This window comes from Triticum aestivum, chromosome 5B (assembly GCF_018294505.1).
Source record: "Triticum aestivum cultivar Chinese Spring chromosome 5B, IWGSC CS RefSeq v2.1, whole genome shotgun sequence".
In the NCBI taxonomy this organism is placed as follows: domain Eukaryota; kingdom Viridiplantae; phylum Streptophyta; class Magnoliopsida; order Poales; family Poaceae; genus Triticum; species Triticum aestivum.
The window spans coordinates 309,087,550-309,102,074 of NC_057807.1; positions in this window are offsets into that span (position 1 = coordinate 309,087,550).

Sequence of the window (14,525 nt, forward strand, 5' to 3'; positions counted from 1 at the left end):
CTTCCTCACCTCTTCTTCTTCCCCAACAGACCACCGCACGGGCCGTCTGGATACTCCCCAACATGCGGTTGGATAAACATACTCTATGAACAAAAATTATGTGTCAGCGATAGGATGGCTGAGTTTGGTTTGTTCATATGCAACAACACGTGTTAGTGAGGGTGCGTTCGCTTGGTTGGGTTTGCGGCGTGCAGGAGCGACCGTGTGAGGGTGCGGTGCAACCGCGGCATGCAGGAGCGACCCTGTGACGGTGCAGTGCGACCGTGACAGCCGTGCGCAAGTGTACCTCCTTCTCATTTTAAAAACTTTAGGCAAGCTTGGCAAAAATGTGTGGAGAAATTTGGCAATGCAAGGCCTAGACCCAAACAGGATAAGTGCGTACTTACTAGGAGTACTAGTGTTAAAAAAGAAAGGCGGGGTTTTCCTTCGCGGGATTTAATCGATACAAATCCTTGTTTCACGTGTCAATTAATGCGTATTTTTTTCTCGAAAGACCAAAGAGCTAACCATCTCACTCCTCATCGCTTGATTAATGCAGCGCCATACAAACGAACCTTCTCACTTCCGCATGCATGCAGGAGATATTAATGTCCTTGGTTGCTAACCCCATCAATTTTGCCTCGATTAGTGTTAGTGGACCTTTGCAAATTGTAATTTTGATATACTGGCCTTGTGTACAAAAAAAATGGAGGTAGTAACTATATTTGAATTCCTTGCCCATTGCGGTGACGTTGATGATTTTTTTTGTGGTTTGGCGAAGTGTGTTCGACGTAGAACACCATTGAGGGAGACCACGGTAAGTCGTTCGCAAGTGCCGCCTGCAAGCCGAGAGAACTGCCTTATTTGCATCTAGGAAGTCCTTTACTAGTACTACTACTAGGAGTACTAGTGCGGTGAGATGGTTTCTCGAAGAAGACGATGGAGAAGCGGAGTCAGCGAAGAGTGAAATGATGGTTGCTTCGTCCGTGCTTTGTGATTTGACGCCTCACTGCTTTGTGATTTGTGATAGAAGGGGCAGGGGAGTAGACTCTATGCTCTATACTGTACTACATGCGTCCAAGCATGGGAGAAAGAGGAGAGACGTTGCATTTTTCTATTCCTTCAATCAATCAATCAGGGAGCTTCGATTCCATCTTTTTGGCTTTGGCAACACCATCCACAATGGTTCCCACGATGCCAAAAGCTATTTTCACATTTGGCTACACATTGTGGATGCCCTTAACCGTACCACTTGGTTTTGCTCCTTTGTGCTATCTATACAAATCTCAATTATATGGATCTAAAAAATTATAGAATCAAAGATTAGTAAAAAGGAGGTGATTTTGCCGCGCAGATGGCGGGGGAGGTTTCTTATTTTCGGAGGACGTTGTCCTGGCGGTTTGCTAACATGCGGTCCCACGTGTCAGTGCTTTACCAAGCTGATCCGCGTCCCACATGAGGCAGAACAACGACAGAAGCAACATGTGGTTAAGTTGAAGAAGATGAGGGAGAAGCGGATTCAGCAATGAGTGAAATGATGGTTGCTTCGTCCCTCCAACTTCTTTTTTTTAGCATTATTACTTTGTCCCTCCAACTTAACTGCGGGAAAGGTGCAGCTTTGTGATTTGACGCCTCATTGCTCATTACTACGCTGGCGCCATGACTGGGGTGCTTCACCCCGGCTGCTCTGCACTGTATTCCAGTATGGCACGTGGACCCGGTAGCTTGATGTCCCATATGTCGGTGAAAGGGACTAGAAGATTTATGAAAGCGAGCGCTCCACTCTTACGACGGAGGAGTAGATGACACGACGGCCCAGTGAACTGTCACTTGTACTGTATAGTATTATAGTTTTGCTGTTTCGCACGATCCATCGATACAAACCCGATTAAACAGGAAAGGGCGGGATTTTTCCCGCGCGGTAGATGATACTGGTCATACATTTCAAAGGCAATTTTAATGTATGCAAACTGAATAATCTATTATATAATTAAAACAAGAGTTAAATAAGCCATCATGTTCATCCACATATGCTAATATTTCTTACACCGTTTGATTAGAATAATAACGGCCGAGATTTAAAGGTTTTTACGTAACATCATAAAATATATGTGGCAATAGTATTGAACTCCCATGTTGTCACGCTATATGCGTATAAGGATAAGCTACGTGAATATGCATTAGTCCATATTGAGAAAAAAATAGAAACAGAAAAGTTTTTTTTTGCACCGATAGAAACAGAAAAGTTACGCTATAACCCGGATGTAATTGCCTAGGAGACCAAGTCATGCACGTACGTACACATGCATTGTACAGAAAAAAATTAATCTGAAACACGCCCATGCTATAGAAAAGAAAAAAGAAAAAAATGATTTCAGTACGATCAGAATCCTAGCAAAAGGAAAAAAGATTGGAAGATCGATTCCGAAGCAATACGACCAATCAGAATCCTTGCAAAAGGAAAAAAATGATTGAAAGATCAATTCCTATATAATACCGGCCTAGAGCAGCACATGGACATGGAAACTATTCATTATTTTTTAGGAAAGATTACTATACAATTGATTTATTTCCCGTGACTACACGTATGGAAGTTGAGATGGATGCGGACTCTAAACTTTACATATCCGGAGGCCAAGCGTACAAAAGAATACACGCCAGAGGTCTGTTGAATCGAAACCATACGACGCCGAGGGAATCAAAATCGACGCCGGCGAATCAAAATCGTATGATATCCATGGATCCACCTTCGCCTGAAGAAAAACTGTCTCTGTCCCAGTCTCCCAGATAAGCCATCGTGCTGCTTCGCTCAGATGATGACCATGGTGGCAATCTTATCTCAACAATCACGTTTTGCATGTTGTGCATGAGGGATAAATAAGGTGACCATTGTGGCTTCCAAACAACTGCAGAAGCACGCGTGCAGCAGCAACAACCATGAACAATGCCCATTGATGGGATCTTGGCACGGCGACTATCCTTGGAACTCCGGCATATAGATACTTCAAAAGAATAGTCTCATATGAGTTCGAGCGACCACCACGATCGATCTCGCATTGGCAAGAAGTTGATGAACACACAAAGTCGCCCTGAGTCCGCGGCAAGGTTTCCAACAAGTACACCCGGCAGAATAATAGCGAGTCAATGGCAGGGTCCAAAACAAGTCCTTATTGCGATTTCAAACCAGGTTGTGCCCTTGCCATTGACACAGAAGTAACAAGTTCTTACAAGACGGGCCTGGCTTGGCGATATCGGCGAGTCCAATACGGCAAGATCAATCTGAGAAGCGACGAAAGACCATTAAGTTGTTCGGATAGATGACGACCAAAGTCAGCAAACACAGGCATGAGCATGACACTCATGCTCCACCTGAATCGCCCCCGCAGATTGCATCAGTTATTTTTTAATCAATGAATCAACTTTAGACTTGAGTTCCATATAAAAAAAAGCGACGATGTCGGAAGACCATTAAGTTATTCAGATAGATCATGACTAAATCAGCAAACAAAAGTGTGAGCATGACACTCATGCTCCACCTGACTCTCCACCGCAGATTGCATCAGTTATTTTTTTAATCAAACGAATGAACTCTAGACTTGAGTTTCCATATAAATTTTTTGGTTTGATGGTGCCTAGCTAGGTTGTTTTGTGGAGGACTTACGGATATATGACGAGGTCAAAGACTAGAGGTCATTGCATGGCTCTGGAGCATCTTTGTTGAATCCTTGGGTTTTGGAAGACCATGTCCTTGAGAAAAAAATGATGATTTGGTTCATACGGGTGGTAATCAAAGAAAGCTTATGCCCCGCATTGTGTAATACCCAATTCTTATCGTTTTGACCCACAAGCAAGTCTAAAAGGTCAAGGTTTTCCTTACGGCTAGAGAGAAACCTATAAGAAAAAGAAGCGGGTCAAAAAAGCACAGGTAATTATAATAATTTAGCCAAAGTATACACACAAGAGAAACATTTCATTATCGAATATGGATTGCATGTATTTCAAGGCAGGAGGTTCTTTGTAGAGAATAAGAATCTACTTCAATGATATATGCCCTTGGCTGTGTGCATCATCCAAAGCAAAGGGCATGGATTATCCCCCCTTTTTCAAGGAAAAAATGATATATCCATATTCATCCCAATATTGTTTTTTCGAATAACTTAGCAAGAGAGCGGTTAAGATTCCAATTTAGAAAATAAACTGACAGGATCACGACAATGTAGAGATCACACGAACTGACCATGCTATGCATCAATTCTTCAAATAGATTATGTCCTCGCCAAACGCAATAGGACGTGGATGGACTATAGGAAGTTAAGAATAATTAGTCTATGACTATATGGCAAGAAGTCAGCCCATAGGATGATAAGGATGACATATAACCACCGCACTAGAATGAGTGAATTATATAGATTAGTAACAAGAGTAAAAAATTGACCCCATAAAAGATTATTAAAGTGGATCAAATCGAATGAAAGCACAGTCCGTTTGGAGGCTAAGACAAAAAGAAAGAAATACATTCGTAAGGACCCATCACACACGCCAAATCCATAATCAAATACATGCATCTAATCATCAGTTTATTTTTGGGGTGACTGCTCAATTATAATATAGTCTAAATCGATCAATAGGAAAAGAATGTACAACATTAGTTTCTGAATGATCAACCTATATATCGTGGTGGCTCTCAATTCAAATTTTTACGATGCAGCCAACTCTGATTATTTAGAGTTTATATTAACACAATTCGTGAAGAAATCACCAAGTTCAACGACATAGGATGAAATATATTTTGCACGGATTTGGAGATTACAATGTTGTAGAACTGTAGTTCAACCAAGATGTTTACGAAAATCCATAGCAGATACAACTCCGGGTTGATATGATAAAAAGTACAAGTATAGTTAGTGACCCATATTACATAAAATTCTTAGTAGGTGTAGAATATAGGTATATTTTAGGTATGAAATTATGGTTCTGAATAAGAAATAAACTACAATTGGTCGATACTATTTTCACTCCATATGAAATTCATTTGAATATATACTTTAAAATAAATTTATATATACAATTAATAGCGGATGATTATTATAAGTAATGAAAACATATGAAATACAAGATGATACAAAGCATCACAGACATGATTAGCATGAATAAGATTTGAAGAGAGTGAGTCAGTGAGAATATTTAATTCTTGATGAGGGATCGCTCAAGAACATATTGCTGAAGCAATACAAAATGAGGGACGAAGAGAAATGGTTCAAAGATGGGGGAAACGAATATCTCTATGAAAGCCCATATATGATATAGCATCAGTCTTCCCACCTCACACATCAACGAATTTCATTAAGAATATAATGCATTAGATGTTTCATTGTGTCTTCAGTTTTGTACATAATCTTTTTATATGACATATGATTTTTGGCCTGTTAAATCATTGGGAGGCCATATAGTGGTCAGAGAAAATAATCAAGAAGGATTATTCTAGCCGCGCAAATGCGCGGGTGACCCTGCTAGTTATAAGTAACAATATGATATCTAGTAAAACTAAAAACACATATGATTTATTGTGTTAGAGTGTAGTAGTAGTGCTGTGACACCCCAAAATTTTAACCTTGTTTTGTTAATTAAAATTTTGCCAGGAAATTAAAACTTTTATTTTCTGGGCTCACTTCTGATTTTTGAAACTTTTCTTTTCTTATTATCATGGAGTTTTTACCTCAAGTGAAAAACTTCCCAATTTTATTGGACTCTCTTACCCCATCAAATAAACTTTTCTTTTTATCAGAGGAGTTAATTATAAAATTATTTCCCTGATCTTTATTCCTTAAAAAATGGTTTTTCCATGGTTTGTGGTCCTATTTGAACTACAACCATTTGATAAATTCTTTTAAAAATCCCACCAAAATTTGGAGATGTCATGTGATGTTTCTAAATCACATTTATGCAAAAAGATATTTCATTCATTGAATACTTTGAGCTCTACACCATTTTTTTCAAATCTGGTCCAGTGGGCAGATTTGCACTACAGCCTATTTAAATATTTCTTTCTAGCTTCCACCAAAATTATGGGATGTTAGTAGTAGCATATGATTCAACATTATGCAAAAACCCAGTGATGTTCTTTGAAAAATTGAGTGAATCAACCTCTTTTCCATACTGGTCCAACTTGAGGATTTGTACAGCAACTACTTCTTAAGTTGCTCCTTTACCCATGATTCCTTTTCCTACTTGTAGTCCTGCCTGCTAAACCTCTAAGTCCAGGAGCATGCACCCATTGGATCATTTTTGGTTCATGAAGTGATGCCATTTACCTCCTGTCCAGAATTGAAGTTCTGCAAATCTTGCACTAACAAGTTTGTGCTTTTCACAAACTAACCTCACCACCCTATTATGCATCTAATGAGACCACCATCTGAAGATTTTGACCACTCCAAGAGCTGCCCAGATGCCTCTGGCATTTTGTCAAACACTTGGAGTACATGACCAGATTTGGCATGAGTTTTTGTTTGCACTATGAACTTGGTCTCCTGACCAAACCACCTTGTCCCTTGATCTTCCCTCTATCACTAACCTAGTTCTGTTGCTTGCCAACCTCACCCGAGACCCCTAGCATGCCCCGGCATTTTATCGAACACATTACGTGCATGCTCTAGGCGCGAGCGGAGCACGCGTATTGCACGTGTCGCGCCCGAGCCGACACGTCGCGCCCCTGGTTTGTGCCCTCACTGCAGAGCCGCGCCACACACTCCCCTTCTCACTGCATCACGCCAAGCAGCCCTGGCGCCCTACAGCACCGCCGTCAGAGCCCCTTGGTGGCATGTCGGCGTCCACAGCACGCCCCTGCCTCAGTCGGTGCCGCCCAAACCACCAGCGCTCGCCAGCTGCCCCCTTGAGCGTCTCAAGCTCATCCGCGGCCTCGTCCTCTAAGCACACGTCACCGCCACGTTGCCCTAGCTACAGAAAGACGGTCGCCGGCAACCTTATCCCCGGCCGCCGCGGAACCGACCCCGATCGCCTATTTAAGGGAGCCCCGAACTCGTCTCCGCACGCACGCAGTCTCAAGCCATCTCCCTAGGACCCCCATTGGCAGCCAATCGACCCGGGGAGGTCTCCTTCCCCATCTCCGGCAACCGCAGCCGCCGCCACTGCCCCGGCCATTTCGGCGCCACCAGAGCCTCCCCCTCTCCACTCTCTTCACCAGGAGCCTCCTCTCCCTCTCGTGAATCCATCCCCCCACTCAACCTTGATCAGGAGTCGCCGCGGGCGAAAACTCACTTTGCCCGACGGCCACCATCCGCTGCGGATCTCGCCGCCGGCAGCTTCGTCCACCCCAGAGACCAAAGCGACCACCAGTAGGACCGCCTCGATCCCCTGAGACCGCGGGTGGCCTCGGTTTCCAGAATGGTGCCGCCGTTCGCCGGCGAGCCTCGCCGGAGCCCCGCCCTCGCTCGAGCAGAGGAAGAAGAGGGGAGGGAAGACCAGTCAAACCTGACCAGTGGGCCAGGCGGGCCCACTGTCAGTGACCCACGCATGGTCCACGCTGGATAAGTGGAGGTGCGTTTCCAGAATACGCCTTCGACGTGTACGTTTATATTCGAATCGTTTTCTTTTTCTGTTTTATTTTAAATAACAGTTTTTGACCAAAACTTTGACTGAGCTTAACTTTTTAAATACAACTCCAAATGAGTTGATTCTTTTTCCTACCTCTCTCAAATAATGTCTAGTTTATTTTAAGATTTATTTGAAAAAAAATTCAGACAACTTTTTGGTACTGGTTTTGAAACTATATGTTGATTCAAAAATGTTTTAAATAGGATTTTGGAGAGAGGAGAAGTTTTGGAGTGCAACATGCCTTTCCACAACTTGAAGGCAAGCATTCTGGACCTTGGCATAATATTTTGCATGCATTGTTTGACACGATTATGACACCACCTCAATACGTGGAACTCATTATTTTACGTGGTGATGTGATCTTGTGCATGAATGCTTATTGGAAATTTCCTTGCTGTTCAAAATGGACATGCTTGTGATAGTGATCATCCTTCTATGCCTTTCGTGCCTACGGAAGGAAAAACGGGAAAGTCTCTGTCTTGGGTAGACCCGAGCTTGTCCCTAGTTCCTCGTCGAGACGAGTGTGTCCGGCATGGCATGAGGGGTATGATGAGTGGTGATTCTATCTATTGGATGAAATACATTCATTATGCTAATCATGCAGGGAATACTTAAACCTCCTGAGTCGACCATAGATCGAGTCTTATTCCAGTAAACCCCATACTTGCCTCGTACTACCACTTGTCCCTGCCGCAGGTAGGGTACGGTTCAGTAAGTCGTCAACCCCCTTTCAAGCATACACCGTACAGAGAGGCCATGGTGGAAGATACTGGTTGTAGCCGATAGTCAGGCCACCTGGTCCGGGGGCATGGGTGTTTCCGGTTGGGACCGAAAGGGGAGGCCACCCCTTAGAGCGTGCGATATAAATTTGATCCCATGCTACGCGAGGTTGTAGCCTCCCCACTTAGAGTTTTGCTTGACAGGTGTCGTGGGTGATTCCAGACACTGGTGAGTTAAGCTGGTGTGTGCAAGTCAGGTGAGTTTTCAATTAAAAGACCATAGACGGAATTAGTCCCGAATGACTAAAGGAATCCGTTACTCGTGGGTAAAGAGTACACCCTCTGCAGAGATTAAACCTATTCGAATAACCATGTCCATGGTTAAGGACTATAGTCTGGGATGGGTCAAGTGTCGGTCTTAGTGTCGGTCTTCGGAGGAAAAACTACTAAACCAGAACGTGGATCATGACTGATGACTTGTGATAAATATGTTTATGTTTATTATGGACTAACCCATTTTATTATTTGAATTATTGGGTATCCCTGGGACGGTTCTACCCCCTGGATATTCATTGTGATTATTTGTTTTATAAGCCCTTCATGTGGTGTCGCTGAGACGCCTGACTGTGGCTTTGCTTGTTATTTATTTATTTTATAAGCCCTTTATGTGGTGTCGCTGAGATGCCCGACTGTGGCATTCCTTGTCATTTATATATTTATAAGCCCTTTATGTGGTGTCGCTGAGACGCCCGACTGTGGCATTGCTTGTCATTTATTTATAAGCCCTTTATGTGGTGTCGCTGAGACGCCCGACTGTGGCATTGCTTGTCATTTATTTATAAGCCCTTTATGTGGTGTCGCTGAGACGCCCGACTATGGCATTGCTTGTTATTTATTTACTTTATAAGCCCTTTATGTGGTGTCGCACAGACGCCCGACTGTGGCATTTTATTTCCACTCCATTATTGCATATCATGTTGCACATAAATAACCTGCTTGCATGCATAAAAGATCTTTATTTATGACTGACGATGTGATCATAGAACATTTCAGTGCATGATTATCATTTATATTATACCCGTGTTCATAATGTTTGCGAGTACATTCAAAGTACTCACTGGCTTGTCCCTGGCTATTGTCTTGGCCAGATTTCTTGCACGGAGAGGAGCGACGTGATGACAGCCCCAGAACCTAAGCAACGGTGATAGCAGCCTCGTGAAGATAGGAGTTAACCTGGTCAGCTGTTCCTGTTGGGAAATGGAGTCCCATAGACACTGATGATCTACAAACCACTTCCGCCATCAACCACTAGAAACCATTTGTTGTACTCATAGGCCAGAATGGTCTTGTACCACATATTTTTGTGTTTTTCTTGGAATTTCTGTATCAAGTTGGTGCCTCATCAGCTAACAGTAATCCTGGGGCTGGTGAGCACAACGGCCATTTTTCTGTAATTTAATGCCCGGAAAACCGGTCGCGACAAGTGCTGTATTGCATAGATGTTAGATGTAACATGCGAGAACGTGTAGAGATGTAGTTTTGGAGGGCCTACAGAGAGAAAAGCGTAATACGGCCAGCGAACTTCAGAATAAGCTGATTACGGTCACTATATACGTTTTGCGGTGATTATCCGTTCACTTGCTCACAGTTTTGCATCGGATTGCACTCTGTTGACCGGCCAAATAGTCTACGTGGCGCCATGTTGACTAGTTAAATTGACCATGTTCCTTGTGGGTCCCACCTGTCAGTTCGCATAGGGAAAAGGTCAGATAAAAACAAATATACGCAGGCGCGATAAGGCTCCAACCCGTGCGCGGGAATCACCTGGTTGTGTATGTGTCTGTCCGGGCCTGATGTGTGCGCATGCACGTGTAGGTTGAGCACTTGAGCGTGAGAGTGTGTGTTGGTCGTGTGGTGTACTGGTGTGTGCATGCATGCGTGCATGTGTGCGTGTGAGTGTTGCGTGCGTGCGTGGTTGCGTGTGTACGTGTGAGTGTTGCGTGCGTGCGTGGGTGCATGTGTTTGTGTGAGTGTTGCGTGGATGGAGTTCGTGTGCATGCGTGCGTGTGTGTATAATCACCGCACTAGCTCTTGTGTGTTAAAACAGACGGCTCAGCATACCAATACAAGGCCGCCTTGTCCGTTGTGCCTGCGGTCATGACTTCGAATCACCGTCAAAATATTTTGTTATTGTTTGTTTTCATCCTTACTAGCAAGATGCCCATGCGTTGCACGTAACATCAAGATGCATTTGTATGCCTTGTTTATCTTGTGAGAGAAAAGTATGAACGAGGGAAGACCTTATTTGCAAATGTGGAGAGGTGTGTGGGTACCTTTTTGCAAAATTGCCATAGTTTCTTTCCTATCCTTCAGATATAAATCGGACGGCCTATATTGCAGGATGGCAGGCACACCATCATCACCAACTCTGTTTTTTTATAAGAGTGTATTTTATGTACTTTATAATAGTGTAGATGTAGAGTAGATACAAGTCGACAGGTGGGCACGATGTTAGTGAGATAATGTGATGCAACACTAGAGGTGCCACGTGGAGCGTTTAACTGGTCAACTAGTCATGTCATGAGCAAATACAAAGTTGTACGGTGAGCCCGTGACTGTATAATAACCACTAAACATAAACGGTGACCGTAATGAGTGGATTATGAAGTCCAATGTATGTATCGTGCTTTCGCTTCAAATACAATGATCGTCATTGCATATATCACGAGAGAAAGATGAAACACGCATGCATTTTCTGGGGGCTTACTTTTAGAGGACCTGGAGATAGTTTTGTGTGCATACGTGAAAGGGGCGTACAGGGGGGGTATGCGATGGAGAGAGAGCTGCTCTTCATTTCTCTTTATTATGACTAACTTTGTATATAGTATAAAAATATACAAATTCACAGTGCGGAATAAAGATCATTGTGGGCACCATGCAATGCAAATTAGCGTTCGTACTCCTCCATATAACTTTGTAATGTTGTATATATGTAGAAACTCTAAAATAATTTTTTTGGCCACAGTTTATTCAAAAGGAATGTTGTATGCGAAATAAACGTGAAGAGAGGGCTTTTTAGATCAATGGGGTACGTGATGTAACATGTGTGAATGTGTAGTTGGTGCATTTAGCGGGGCCTAGAGAGGTATGTGTGTGTATTACGTATTCGAGAGAGGCATGGATAGAGGGGCCAACAGGGGGGGGGGGCGTGGGAGATATAGCACGAGAAATGAGAGTGGTCTAGAGAGAGAGAGACGAATATGACGTCACGACAATAGATTCCATTCCCTTGAGTGTGTATATGCAATTCGCGTAAGGAGTGGTCATTGATCCATCAGACATCTAGATTCTATCAAATTTGAGCACGTCTATGTTATTATTCGACACAATTGATCCACATAGTTAGTATTTTGAACTCCAGACAATGCATCGCTTTAGCAATCGAATATAAACGTGAGTATAGTTCATGTTGTGTGTGTAAAGCACATTATACATACGAAAGTTACACAATGGACATTTATAAATAGCTACCTATGAACTAGCATACATTTGAATTCAACCTAAGGTGGTTTAAAAAATCGAATTCAACATGAAGTCCATTCAATTATTTGAATTTGATATCATGGCATTTGTAAACTATACCTAAACTATGGGGGTACCAATCTTTGCTCTGATTTTGTACATAATAGCATATGTAGTCGTGTACAAAATAGATTCAAATTTAGCTCCTCCATTCCAAAATAATCGTAGTTATAGGATTTTCAAGTGTCAAAATTTCAAAAGGAAGCGGATAATTTAATGAGGTTTTCAAACATACAAGGTCAAATATAACATTGTCTATTTAGGTCAATCCTCATAGTTCAAGAGTACTCTAAACGTGAATGCTTGTGTTTCAAAATTTCGAACGAAGCACCAAAAGAGCCTCTACTCGCTCGAAACCGCGTGAGACCAATGTTTGGTAGTACAAGGAAATTACTTTTCTAATAACTCCGACCTGTGAAACCTACCGGCCCGACGTCCAAAGTACTAAACCGGGGTACATTTGTTGCTTCATCTAGACGCCACGCAACCACCTCCGAAAAACATTCATACACAATGGTCGCCTAAGCACACATGCGCGTGGCCAAAATCGCTCCCGCCCACTATTTGGGACACCTGGGATTACCATCCTACCCCCGACCCGCAGTAGGTACGAAATTTAAGAGGGGGGTAAAGTTTGTACTTTCCCCAAATTTCAAACAAGCGCGTCCCATCTTTTGTTCAAAAAAGCCAAAAAAGTGCATCCCAGACCGAAACATGGTTCCCCCCACCCGTCTGATTCCCCATTCGTACTCCGTGTGCGCCAAAACTACCTCTACACCAGCCGCGAAACCCCGGCGTCCTCCGTTCGCCACCCCATCCCACCCATCAACCGCCGCCCTCCTCCATCACGCCGGAGCCGATACCCCGACGTCGTCGTCCACCGCAACCTCAACCGCAATGCCCTCCACGGCTAGTAGTTGAAGCCGAGGTCGAGCCGTCCGTACCCGAGCCAGTTCAACGACGCCGTCCTGTGCCTCACCGCTGCCGCTCCGACTTCGCCACCCTCCACCGCACCGGAGCTGTTCCTGCTACGCCGTCCTTCGCCACTTCGGATCTGCTTCCCCTTCGCCGACATACAGCCACGGCAACACAGTCAACAATTTGGCCATGGGTTCGTCCAAGCCTGCACCCTCCAGAACATCGATTTCCCCGGTTAAAACAAGAAGATCGGTGCGACATGTGGAGGTGACCACACCGGCAACCGAAGAAGGTACTCCTCTTCCCTTATTCGTGCAAATCTTACGTCTCTGCTTGCACGGTATTCGTCCCACAGAAGACACTAGTTGATCGCTTCTTCTTGATACTAGATGTTCCTAGTAACTCGCGATGCACAAGGTTTCTCCTCATATACTATTTCACCTTAGCTAGAGGTCCGCCCCCCCCCCCCCCCTGAATTTCAATTTCTGGCCAGTTGATTCCCAATTAACGGAAGCATTCCCTGGCGTAATAGGCGCTAGTACGGCTATTACGCCGGGGAAGCAGCGCCTTGGTGTTTATCTTAGGGGCGTCTGCGGCCTAGAGCTACTGGCGCCCGATCTGGAGGTCGGCCGGGATTAAAGGGATGGATTGGGGGCACTGCCAAGCACGGTGGTGGTGTGAGGTCGATGGGAGGGCGGGGCGGCGGAGGCACTGGTCTGGTCCGGTGATCGCTGGCGGTTCAAGAAAGATCGTCAATAGTGACTTGCGGGAGGTAGACGAAGGCCATCTGCCCATTCCTTATAGATCGGACGGTTCATTAAAAAATCGATTGACCTATTGATTTTCAGTCGACTGTTATCTTAGATATGACCACATGTGGTGGTGTGCTGGAGGAGTACCTGCATTTCCTGTGCTCATATATTACAAAATCATACGGAGTAGAATCTAATTTTGTTTGCCATGCAATGTTGTAGAGATATCATATGTCTCCTATCATTTATTTTTCAGCCACCTGCTATCTGCTGCTTTTACAGTGCACTAGTTCTGCACACACTTCATCCATACTCTCACTATTGTGTTTTTATGCAAGGGTATTTCGGAGTCCGCCGAAAGCGAAGCAAAAAAGAAAAGAGACAAGTCATTCCAGCTTTCTACGCGGCTAGGCGTGGCATGTTACAGAGCTTTAAAGGGTGCAGTGTCAGCAGATGGAGACGGTAAACGTTGCTCTGGAGTTGATGACCTCACTTGCAATGAACCACCATCCCAGGTGCTTGCTTTAACTTCGCGGTGTCATATGTGGTTGCATGTTCCATATGGTGTCTAGCTTGTATTCGAAAGGCTGAAGTCAGTCTTTATTAAGATAAGGAAAGATATTTTTTACATGAACCACCATCCCGTGAGCACCAGAAGACAAATAGCAAGTCAGGGCACTGGCCGAACCAGTGACAAGCCCAGCAAAGACAGGCATCACCTGGAAGCCAACTAAAAAGCCGCGATGGTGGCGAAGCAGCCCGCCTCCCACCAGGCTCTTAGGTCCTAGATGATCATGTTCACCACTCCAGCCGGATGTCTAGCTTGTATTGCTTCCAATTTGGTTAAATTGCATCTGCTTAGCTTACACATTATACCTTTGAATATGACATGCCTTTCTGTTTTTGGTACATACTAGTACATCTGTGTATTAACCATGTTCTTACATCAAACTAATGTTCTTGT